Genomic DNA, 12,655 nt, shown 5'->3' with positions numbered 1-12,655 from the left:
CCACTAGCACCCACATTTAGATGGCATCAAAATTCTGGATTATTTCATTCCATTGACTTTGCTCAGGCCCGTATAAAAAAATACAGCACAAAGTGATGCTTACAATTTTGTCGACAGCATTTTGGTCATGTAGGTTGGCTTAATGCAACATGAACTTCACATCAGTCCATTAGTGCGCAGTCCTGAAAAGTATTAATGCATAGCTACCAGCAATGTCAAAATCCTTTATAAAAAGTATATTAATATTGTAGCTGTGAATGTCACCACTGTCTGAATAAAAGCCCATTTTCTTGTCATATTGACCCTACTGTGGGATGGTCCTATTGTGAACATAAAGAGATGGATATTGAAGACAATATTTTAATGAGTCAGAGACTGCAGTAAATGGTCCAATTTTAAAATCTGATAATCAAGGAGTAGAAGTAGTGGCATACACTGGACAATTTTCTATAATCATTATATCAGCTATGAGACTAAAGCTATTGCTTGCTAGATGATCAAATTCAGTACGATCAAACTCAGGAGGAAAATTAGAATCAGATTTTTCCATAGTATAATTGGATAAAGGTGATGGATGTAATTTCACTTATTTCATAAAATCAGATTCTCACATATAGCTGCACGTTATTGTAAGATCATGTTATTGTACGCCTACCATATAATTATGTGCTGCTTTGTTCTCCTACCCATAAACCAAACCAGCTTTTCAGCGGCATACGAGGTATATCAAATAGAAGTGAATAGATTCAGTCGGGTACAAATATTTTATTTCCATGTTCTTATATAACAGATGTTTGTGCATTCCTGAGGGTTGATCATGGAGACTTGAATCTGCAGTGCAACTTGAGCATCAACAGAAAAGCTGTCTTGGTAAGGTCCTTTGATGCCCACAATCTGATATCCACTTACCTAGGAGTAAACAATGAGAAAGAAGCACTGGCAAGGAAACAAGTATGTGTAGATGAAATCTGCAGTTGACATAAAGTCGCTAACATACAGAAAAACAGCAAAGAGTATGTGATACTATCCCATGCTTATCCTGTTGCCCTGGTTACACAATATAAGCAGTTCGTGAAGATTTCCCTGTCTCTGTAACCCTTGGTTCCTTTTCACTACAGCAGTAGGGTAGTTTAGGTGGAATCTACATACATATAAAAAATGCCGTGAAAATGCTTTTTTAAAATGCTTTGAAAAATACATTGAATTTGGCATAGCTCATTGTCACCATCTAGTGTGACATTTGTATATTGCACATTAAGGTAAAGGTAAAGGTACCCCTGCCTGTACGGGCCAGTCTTGACAGACTCTAGGGTTGTGCGCCCATCTCACTCAAGAGGCCAGGGGCCAGCGCTGTCCGGAGACACTTCCGGGTCACGTGGCCAGCATGACATTGCTGCTCTGGCGAGCCAGAGCCGCACACGGAAACGCTGTTTACCTTCCCGCTAGTAAGCCGTCCCTATTTATCTACTTGCACCCGGGGGTGCTTTCGAACTGCTAGGTTGGCAGGCGCTGGGACCGAACAACGGGAGCGCACCCCGCTAGGTGCTGAGGCTTTTACCCACAGCGCCACCTGTGTCCCCTATATTGCACATTACAACACATTTAAAATGTTTTATTTGCAGATGTGTAGCTTCTTTCTCTGACTCTGGGGTACACCTTATGTGCATTACTACACTAGCCCTCCTGCATTCCTAGCCCTACTGCATTGGGAGGGTCTTCTGCTCATTCTACTGAGAGGAGTATTGGACTTCTGCCCTGTCAGCAAATCTGGTTCCTGTTGTAATGCCAGGCAGCCTGCAACATTGCACAAGTCTCATTGCACCACGGTGTACATATTGGGGTCTAGAACAAACCACAGAGCCTGCCAATCCTGCTCCTTCTCTGGCCAGGGCCTTCTTCTAGTAAGCAATCTGTGGGCATGCTGCAGCAGTCACCAAATCACTAATATGGTTTTCAGTACACAATCTGAAAAATATGTAACACTTTCTTCTGTAATAGCAATCCCTGAGGTGTCCCCCCCCCCCCATTTCTGCTTCAGTCAGTAGGGACAACCAGAAAGATATGTAATGTTTAATTGCTTTTTAGAGAGGATACAGGAAACCAATAGTGATAAAGATCATTTTGAACTAGGTCAGACAGCTTGAGCTGCGGTACAATTACATGCCATTTTTGGAAAGAGATCTCTTTCTCATACTCTCCTGCTGTTAATGATTCTGGAAATATTACCACACACCTGCACACCAATACTTCTTTCTCTCTATTCATTTGAGGTTTCCTGCGTTTTCTTCGAGTATGTACTACATGAAGAGAACATTACTTTTAGGCTGCTGTTTCTAGAACTTCAGCCATTGGTTGTCAGATGTCAAATGCTGTGGGGCAGAAGAGAACCCCTATCTAGATTTTCACTGTGTAAAGGGAGATAGAGATTGCAATCACAGTGACAGGCTCCACATGCACATGTCCAGTCTCCAAGCAACGCTTGAAATGTTTGCAGAGTGGCCTACCTGCTCATGTGTTTCCTGTGAATAGATACTGGAACAATGCAGTGTGTTGATTCAGTCATTCCCATTCATATGTGTAAGTTGCTAACCAATGCACAGAAGGAGTGTGCAATCATTTCAGAGTAAGGTTACCAGACATCCCCATTTCCTGGGGACAGCCCCCGGATTTACAAATCAGTCCCCGTACAAAATCTATTGAAGTTGAAAAATTAAACTGAACGGGGTCCATTTTCCTTCATTACAAAACAAATGCCCAGAGAATGGATGGATGTGATGGAGACTCCCACTGACACCCATTTCTACAGTTTGGGCGGGTGGCTAACCTCTCCCTGGCGCCAGCTGAACTCATATGGCTGTTCCTGACAGTTTCCATTTTATTTACCCAGAACTGTCAAGACGTTACACCCTGCTGAGGCATTGTGGGGAGGGGAAGGGAATTGCAGTTTCCAGTGTGGAATTGCTGTTTTCTACGGCAGTTGCTCTGTGTCCAGGAACATCCAGGAAGTCAGTCAAACAAGATGTAGCGATGGCCAACATCCTGGATGGCTTTAAAACAGGATTAGACAATTTATTTATTTTTTTGGGGGGGGGGGAATTATTAACAATTTCAACATAACAAATTATCCAAACAAATCATCTTTCTTGTGTCCCCCATTTCCCCCCACCTCCCCAACAAACCCTCCCTCCCTCCCTCCCCCCTATGACTTCCCTCAGCTCCTCTCTCTGATTTCTCTTCCAATGCTAACTTTTGCATATTATAAAACTCTATACATCCTTATATTATCTACTATGTTAACGCTCAGTATGTTTGTGTATGTTTATTCAAAACCTGCCAGGGAAGGATTAGACAAATTCATGAAGATCAAGGCTATCAATGACTACTTTACACAATGTCTATGTTCTTCATCCAGGGTCTTTTATTTTTTATTTATTGGTTTTATTTAAGCATTTTTACATTTTAAATTTACCAGTACACTTTCATATAAAATATTGCAATGTGGTATACAACCTAAAAGTACATTGTGAGACAGTCAAGATACAAAGGTGGATTTCCCTCATCGTTGTAACTTTGAAGCATGCTGTCTCCTCATACCTAGGGGTGGGGGTGGGGTGGGGAATGCAGCGTGAAATAAATCTATGAATATTCTATACACAATAATTCCCAGGATGTTTGCTCACTCAAGCAGTCCTGAGGTGCCATGTAGCTAATATTTGCAAAAACTGAATGAGTCAGAACAAGCCAGGATTATCCTGGTTTCAGAAAACATGTTTTCACAATAATACTCTAGATTAACAACTATATATTACCTGTTTCATCCTGAAAGTGGCAACTTGACAATATTGTTTACAATTGGGACCATTCTTTACCACCTCGGTTCAAGAATTGTCTTCTGTGGGAAATTATAGGGGATTATATAGCAAATAGATATGTGACCCAGTGCCTGTAGATTAATGGGAATTGCTGTTAGATGTGAATGACACAGCCAAGTTACTTCCCAGAACACTTTTGCCAGACATCATTTTAGAAACCATGTGTCATCCTCTTCAACCTTCAGAGTACTTTTAGTTAAAATGTGTCAGAGAACAAGTGCAGTGTACATCTTTGATGTTTCCTGAGCAAAGTTCGACTTTCCAAGGCACAGACTCCTTCGGTCTTTTACATTTTGGTAGATGAGTTGTGACCATCTAGCCAATTTTGCAAAAGCAATGAATTCTTTTTCCAAAAGATGTTCTGTACTGTTTGCCTGCTTTGGGACAATGCCTTAATTAATACTCCAGAGGACTGTTAAGCCTTATGAAGATATGAGGCTTTCCGTGCCATGAAGAACTATGGTGCTCTCTGCAGCTGTTAGACATGTAAAATTGCCTGCAGGTGATTTACCCTTGTACATCCAATCCAAATTTTAAAAGCGTTAATTGACATTCCCATGTGTACTGAAAAGATCTTTAAACACTAGGCTGGTGCAGTTAGGCTGCTTGTTGATAAAACGTTACGCAACTGTTTTCTTCAAGATGGGCTTCCGAAATTAGCCACTTGTCAATTTTATGTGCCTATATAATTTGTTCATAAAAATTTAGTAATTAAGTTTATATAATACCATAGCTACCTACTGGGTACAATACTTCCTACATTTGACGCTGTTGAGCTTGTAAGATAAACAGCTACCCTTCCCAGCTTCTTATCATTGTAAAATGTGAGTGAGGGCTTCTCCAGATGGCCTGTTTCCTTTTCCTTTAAAAAATGATTTTATTTCATTTTGCAATATATAATAAAAAAGAACTGTTACAAGCATCGGATAGCCTCTTTCTTGAGCATTCATCCTGACCTGCTTGCACAAAGCTTATACAGAGGTCAGACTATGTCTGGTATTTATTATGCATTTGTTCCGACTTTTTGCAGAGTGATAATACAACATGAACAAGTGCGCTGATTTGCTTGTGCAGTGCTTATGCCTCTTCCTACTAACCATTCATTTATTCTACACTTTTCAGTGCATTTTCCCCATCACTTTCCCAACTAGAAAAAAATTGGGCTGCTCATACTATGGCAACAGAATATTTCAATTCAATCCACTTTAATTGCATAAACCTAAATTTCTAGAATGCACTTGAATCCCTCCTAAAAAAAAAAAAAAAAATACAGTCTGGAAGTGACCAGAGACAGAACTCAGATTTGGAATTGAACTACAAGACTTCAGTGGTATCTCTAATTTATATATTTAATGTTTTGAGTTGCTTCTGATAAAATTATATTAAGCTTATTAAGAGATTCTATCTGGTTAATAGAAGGATGCTTGTGTTCTCGGAAGTATGAAATAATGGATTATTGTGGTCAGGATAAATCATTAAAACACTGTGATAGAGCAAGTTTGTCACAAACATGTACAATCCTATACATGTCTACTCAGAGGTAAGCTCCCCTGTGTGCAATGGGACTTTGTCCTATGTAAGTGGGTACAGAATTGCTACCTACAGTAAAGAGGCAATTTAAGACTAGACATTTGCATTTATTAAGGGAACCAAAGTACCTTTTGATTAATAGCAGGTGTGATTCTTTGGGCATGTTCCACAAATACAAGGTAAGTAGCCTAATTATCCTTTTGCAAGTACTCTGTATGGAGAACATGTCTCGTTGAGCAGATATGGAGAATCAGGTCACAATTATTTAAGAAAAGGGTGATATAACACATCGGCTTATCTGAACAAAGAATTCTAGGAAGTAAGAATGTGTCCATACCGCTCTTAACATCTCTTACAATAATTTAAGTGTGGCCTTTGGTTTCTCCATTTCCTTTGAGCAACAGTTAGAAGTAACTTACAGTGTTTGAGTGGTTTGTGTGTGTCAGAATAGCATACCAATTTAAATTTTTGTGGACACTCCAGGTACAATCCTGTACTCACCACAGATATAACAAAAGAAGCTTAAAATGCAGTCAAGGCATCTCCAGCACACTGGTGAACACATTGTCCAATTTAGATGTTATGTTGTGAAGGTTACCCTGACAGAAATGATGTGAGTTGGGGTATTTCAGGAGCTTACATGGTTATGTCATATCCAGACATCCCCACGGAAACAGTGCAACTCTACACAAGCTCTGGAGCTGGCATAATTATTTTCCCCTTTGAAGGAATAGGACTTTCACCCATTTTGTTTCTGGTTTTTTGGTTGTAAAATGGGGGGGGGCAGTATTTTTACTTTTTGCTTTCAAAGGCTCACATACAAAGTGAAGTCAAAAGTGGTTATAAGTACAAGGGGATTGTAATGAGTTTACTTAAGGAGGACCTCAGATTTTGAGAGCATTCCCTGTTGCTTAAATTCACCTGCTAAGCCTGTAGTGTTCTATAATTATCAGGTTCATCCTATGGCCAATAAATGCAGGACTCCTTTTCATGGCAATGCTGCGGCCCAGAGAGTGCAGAAAAATACTGGGCAAGATTTTGCCCAGTATCCTCTCTGTCCGATGGGCTCATGGGAATAAGGCTGCTTTCCCTGGAATTCAGGGCTATTTTGTTTTGAGAGCTTCCTGCCAGCCCACCCTTGGTTTAGAGCCTTCACTGAGCAATTTTTGCTCGCAGGTTGACAGGGCTGGAAATGATTTTTCTCTCTCTCAACTGGATTAGCTTTTGACTGTAGGCCTCCCCCTTTTTTTGCATTTCCCTAGTGAAAAGATGGGATGCGGATGGCGCTGTGGGTTAAACCATAGAGCCTACGGCTTGCTGATCAGAAGGTCGGCGGTTTGAATCCCCGCAACGGGGTGAACTCCCGTTGCTCAGTCCCCTGCTCGTGCCAACCTAGCAGTTCAAAAGCACGTCAAAGTGCAAGTAGATAAATAGGTACCTCTCTGGCGGGAAGGTAAACGGCATTTCCGTGTGCTGCTCTGGTTCACCAGAAGCGGCTTAGTCATGCTGGCCACATGACCCGGAGGTTGTATGCCGGCTCCCTCGGCCAATAAAGCGAGATGAGCACCGCAACCCCAGAGTCGGTCACGACTGGACCTAATGGTCAGGGGTACCTTTACCTTTAAGTGAAATGATGGCCTTCCTTTGTTAGGTGAAGAATGTTGTTTATATGAGGGTGGAAATGGCATTGGGCATTCCCAATCTACCCAACACATTCCTACTCTTTGTTAGTCTTCTCTGGATGAGCAGCACAGTGAGCAAATGTTTAACAACGATATGGTATGCTTTTTCTAATAATTGAATATTCTAGTTATCCCCCCCCCCCCCAGTAATGGTTAAGTTCTATGCCATTTTGAATCAGTACTCTGTTTTTTTAAATTTATTTCTTTGGCTTTTCAAATTACAGTTTTACAATCACATATCCAACCTATAACATAAAAACAAGATTCCATAGAATCTCCTGAACTTCCCTCCTTGAACCAGTATTCTAACATATATTACAGACCCTATTTTCCAGGGACACCCCTGATTTAGAGAAGCCATCCTGGGTTCTGATTTGATCCTGGAATGTCCCACTTATCATTAGGATGTCCCTATTTTCATTCGAGAAATGTTGGAGGGTACAGGTAGGATGTCTCTATTTTCATAAAACAAATAAATAAAAAATAAAAGACACTGGATGTAGAACCTCTCAGCTAGAAGTCCGGGACTCAGTGTCACGCTTCCTTCCCTCCAACCCTCCGTCTTTAAGGACCATCTCCAAGATTTCCTTTTCTTAGAGTGTACCACTGAATCTCTGCCTTAAATAGTGCATCCAGAGATAAGTATATTGACAAAATGAGATAATATAACCAGCAGAGCTGATTAGAGAAAGTGGTTTGTTTTTTAAAGACTTTAAAGATTCCAACATCTTGCAACCTTTTGCTGACCTTTAGAGAAATAACGCAAGTTTCAAAATATCAGAAGTGTCAGAAATTTGAGCGTTTCAAATCCTTCAGCATTCACCAGCATCCATTACTGACACTGTTGAAATGATAAGGCAGAGAGCTGATGTTTCCATTAAATGCAACATTATTTTTAAAATAAAGCTTTTGATTTTCTTAAACTTATTGGGATATAATAAAGAGATCTAAGACTTGCCTCCTATTACTTTTGTAGATTTTTGAAGTGGTTGATACAGTGGAAAAGACTCTGGAAAAATATAGATTTCAGGGAACTAATTTAGTAAGATATTTCAACTCCAGGCTGTCTGCTACACATACATATTGCCAGCCTCCTTATTGGTCCGAGAAAGTGCTGCGAACACATTGGGAATGTACATGGAAGTTTTGAATTCTATTGTGATTTATTGGGGGTGTGAGTTTCACCCCCTGTGAATTATTTTTCCTAGTGACACTCTTAAGACTAATCTTTTGAACTTGCCACTCCCTTTTCAAATTTACTCCACCATGTGACCCTCCAAACCCATCCTGCAGGTGAATATGTGAAAATCCTCATGCAGTATTGTAACCTCCCTGTCGCTACAAACTATAATCTGAGGACTGGAGAACTATTCCAATGGAATAGGACATGATATCCCTAATCTCTTCCTAAAACCACTCACAGGGAACCATCATTAGATCAATTTTGGACAATACACAGTTGTCCAAATAAATAATAAATACAATAGTCATAGTTAGGGATGGCGAGGAATCTGGTTCACTTCATGTTTTGGAGCAAACCTACCCATTTCACCTCCCTCAGATCCATGTGTGATCAGATCTATAGTTTAAGCCAACAATCAACATGGATGGGTCCCTGCTATACTTATGAGGTGGTCTGAAGGCTGCTTTTCCCCAATTTAAAAAACATTTGACCGCAGCTTAAAGCAGCTCTTTAATGTCTGCACAGAAACAAAAAAACTGTTCTAAAATGCACCCCTGTATGTGCTAATGTGCAGTCCCATCCTGGGGGAATTCGACAGAGAAAAAAGATGTCTCCCCTCATGTACCCCATATGGGAGCAACCATCTCTGTATCTGTACAATGTTCCTCAGGGCTGGCCCAACATGTTTCGGCACTTGAGCCAAACCACAAAATGGTGCCTTCCAGGGAAGAAGGGATGAGTGAAGATGTACATTAGGAACAAGGGGGGGGCGGGAATAAAGGTCTACATCAGGAGCAAGGAGGCAAATCAAATCAACCTTATATGACCGTTGAAGTTGGAATCAAAGGCCATTGCAGGAGGGGTGGGGCCTACTCTGAAAACATGCCAAGCAGATGCACAGTCCAGGAGTCCCTGGAAGGAAGTCCCTGCCATTTTCCCCTAGAAGTGGGAAGAGTGCTGCTGTAGAGATGGCAGATCTGGTCTCCAAGGAGTGTGACACAACTGTCACTGCTACCACGGCGGCAGCAGCAGCAGCAGGTGATGCATTCCTTGGAATCTGGATCTGATGCCCCTGTGGATCCTGCTGCCCAAGGCAGTCAGCTCACCTTGCCTCATGTGGGAATGGGCGGCCCTGATGTTCTAGGTACTATTTCAAGCTCAGTCTTCGAGCATGGTGGGCTTCATCATTTGTTTGTTTCCAGCTTTTGGCTTGCACTCTGTTTCATTCTACAATGTTCATGTTCTATGGAAGCCTTGCTATTAAGTACTTTATCGTTCCAATAATTAGTGTTGGTTACAAAGATAGGAAATGTCAACAGGTTTTTAGTAGTCTTCAGGAGATCGTATTTATTAGAACAATAATTCATAATATTTTTATTGTTTCAGAGAATATATGATGTCAGGGAAGCAAACCTGGAACAGACATTAATTATAAATACACTGGGTTTCCAGTGTATGAGATGCCACTCAGTTTGTTGTAATCAATGTTTACATAATTAAGCACCCAGTCTTCATAACCTCCATTATAATCATAGAATTGTAGGGTTGGAAGGATCATTATGCTAGTTAAACTATGCAAAAAATAATAATCTTTTAATATTTTAAATACAGTGGTACCCCGCAAGACGAATGCCTCGCAAGACGGAAAACCCGCTAGACGAAAGGGTTTTCCGTTTTTCGATGCGCTTCGCAGGACGAATTTCCCTATGGGCTTGCTTCGCAAGACGAAAATGTCTTGCGAGTCTTGAGATTTTTTTTCCGCTCCCCACCCCCTTTTTCTAAGCCGCTAAACCGCTAATAGCCTTTTAGCAGCTAATCCGCTAATCCCTTAAGCCTTTAATAGCCGCTAATAGCCGCTAATAGCCGCTAAACCGCTAATAGCGCTAATCCGCTAAGCCGCTAATAGGGTTGCTTCGCAAGACGAAAAAACCGCTAGACAAAGAGACTCGCAGAACGAATTAATTTCGTCTTGCGAGGCACCACTGTAATAAGTATCATTTCGGATTGCGATGGGAGGGTGGCAACAGCCACTCACTGTGACGAAACATTGCTTGAATCAGAAAAAATATCACCTTTGACCTGAAAACATGGGGATAGAGGAGTGGAATTCCAGCTCCACACCCACAGTCCACACCCACAGTCTACAAAACGTTGAATTTTGCTCACATAACTAATGATGAAAAGATATAATTCTGGAAAGGCTCTTCAGACAAGCAGTAACTCACTCCTATATGTTTTTATTGTACAAAGCTAGTTACTACTACTACTACTACTATATTGTTATTCGTCAACCAGGCAGGTGGTATTATTTTCTTCCCAGTGACTGCACATATCCTCATTTATTGGTATTGTGCATTTGTGTGGTCTAGATGCCTCAGGCTGGCTCTTGACCCCTGCTGCTCTATGACATGTGTATTTTAAATCAGAAAGATGAGAGTATCATTAAGGTTGGTTTTACTGTATTAACCTGTCTGCTGACCTTATTATTAAAATCCTGTCTGGCCAATACTTCGGCTCACTTTAAACAGAATGTAACTTTTTTTAAAAAAAGCGTGCTAAAAGATAGCCAGCCAGCCAGCTAGATGCGCAATTTAATTTCTTTATAACTGGAGGGTAAATGAAATTGCAACTCTGAAATATTTGATGCTAAATGAGTTGTGAATAGAAGTCTTGAATATATCCTCACATAAAATGGAAGCAATTCCTTTCCTTTAAACACACACACACACACACAGCAAATTCAGATGTATCTCTCATTATGCATATCTATGCATAGTACAGAACAGATCACACCATCACCCCCTTTTGGTATGTTTGCATATTCAGGCATGGGTTGCATTTGCACATTATGGAAAACCATAGTTAATGGTTTCTGAATGTGCAGATTGTTCTTACTTGGTTCGTCCCCTAGTGTGAGTTGGAACAATAACTCCAGTCCCTAGCCTATCTCTACGTTCAGCCCAGGGCTGATGTTTTATTTCACTCCAAACCATGTAAAGCCATTGGCTTAACAATCACGGTTTGTCTGAATGAAACAAACCTGACATTGGGACTTAATGGTAAGCCAGGGATTGTGGTGTGTTGCTCCCACTCATCCTAGGAGAGGAATGAAAGAGTTTTCTCCAGGTTCACAGCAAACAATTTACTCCACTGTGTGACTTTGTCCATTCAACTACATCTCTTCCATATATTAATGTTCTTTCGTCATATTTAGTGTTTTTACAACCAGAATTTGTTCACACAACCACAGAGACTTGTGCAGAATAGGGATGTGGAACATTCCCAAACAAGTTTTGTTAATACTACTACTACTACTACTACTACTACTACTACTATTTATTTATTTATTTATTTATTCCCCAGCCACTCTGGGCGGCTTCCAGCAAAATATTACAATAATTCATCAAATATTAAAAGCTTCCCTAAACAGGGATGCCTTCAGATATCTTCTAAAGGTCAGATAGTTGTTTATTTCTTTGACATCTCGTAGGAGGGAATTCCACAGGGCGGGCGCCACTGTTTCTGTGCTGCCTTTCATTTAAACGGCTCAAGGTGGTCAAAAAATACATTAAAAGTATATTAAAATTTCCTTAAAGGAGAAATGAAATAACAGTCAATGTTAAACCAAAGCTGACATATGAAGTTACTATGGTCAAGTAGTGTCAATGTTAAGTCTTACCAAGACTGCTTTCCCTAAGGAAAAACCTATATATTGGTTTATGCTTCATTTTAGACAAAATATGGTGACAACAAAGGCAAAAGCTGGTATGAACTGGGAAGAGGGATACCTCACTGAAGACTATTCCTTTACTCACAGATTCTGATCTATGGGGCTCAATACTCTTCCCTGCTTTGTCAGCTGGCAATTTCTGTGTGCATACAGCCAGCCTGCATAAACTTAATGCAGTTGTTGTTGTTGTTGTTGTTGTCTTCTGTGTCATAAAAGATGGAAGAGGTGTGGGAACAGGCTTTTAAAACTAGTTTGGTCTGTGTTAACTGCAAGAAAAAGGAATATTGTTGATTTGACACTTATTTTTTCAGCATACTATTACCCTGTGTTCTTCTTGTTTGTAACCAACCCAAGACATTTGGGCATTCTTGAGCAAAACTGTCATTTATACATCCTCAGGGAGCATGTGAATTTCAATCTGTATTTTATTGGCTCATTACTTAAAGCTCATTTTGAAGGCATTTTGCAGCCTGTGATGCATTCTGCCTGGAAATAGTTTGGCTTATGAAAATTTTCTTGATTTTTCACCTCTCTCTTTTGTGCTGTTAGTATGAACCAGGGGGGAAGTATGATATTTTGTTTCTAATTCTTTTTTCTGAGCATATTTAGATTATCAGTTCTCAGTTAATTCAACATGCGATCTTTACGGGCAACGTGT

The 12,655-nt window shown here is 40.4% G+C and overlaps 1 long non-coding RNA gene across 3 annotated transcripts; it reads right to left on the bottom strand.

Moving 5' to 3' along the window:
* Positions 1–770: 770 nt before the first annotated feature.
* On the bottom strand, positions 771–9,216 carry LOC310678224. 3 transcript variants are annotated; one of them, XR_014511700.1, is made up of 4 exons: positions 9,085–9,216; positions 3,810–3,892; positions 2,884–3,047; positions 771–909 (listed from the first exon to the last, which is right to left on the bottom strand). It is a non-coding gene; the product is annotated as an uncharacterized lncRNA (long non-coding RNA). The 3 variants fall into 3 exon arrangements; XR_014511701.1 differs by lacking the exon at positions 9,085–9,216 and adding an exon at positions 2,234–2,297 and having other exon boundaries at positions 778–909; positions 3,810–4,595; XR_014511702.1 differs by lacking the exon at positions 9,085–9,216 and having other exon boundaries at positions 3,810–4,592.
* Between the last annotated feature and the right edge of the window lie 3,439 nt (positions 9,217–12,655).

This window comes from Podarcis tiliguerta (genome assembly GCF_965153285.1).
Source record: "Podarcis tiliguerta genome assembly, chromosome: 5".
NCBI classification, from domain to species: domain Eukaryota; kingdom Metazoa; phylum Chordata; class Lepidosauria; order Squamata; family Lacertidae; genus Podarcis; species Podarcis tiliguerta.
Note: the sequence above shows the minus strand (reverse complement) of the source record. Positions and strands in the feature narration are given on the sequence as shown.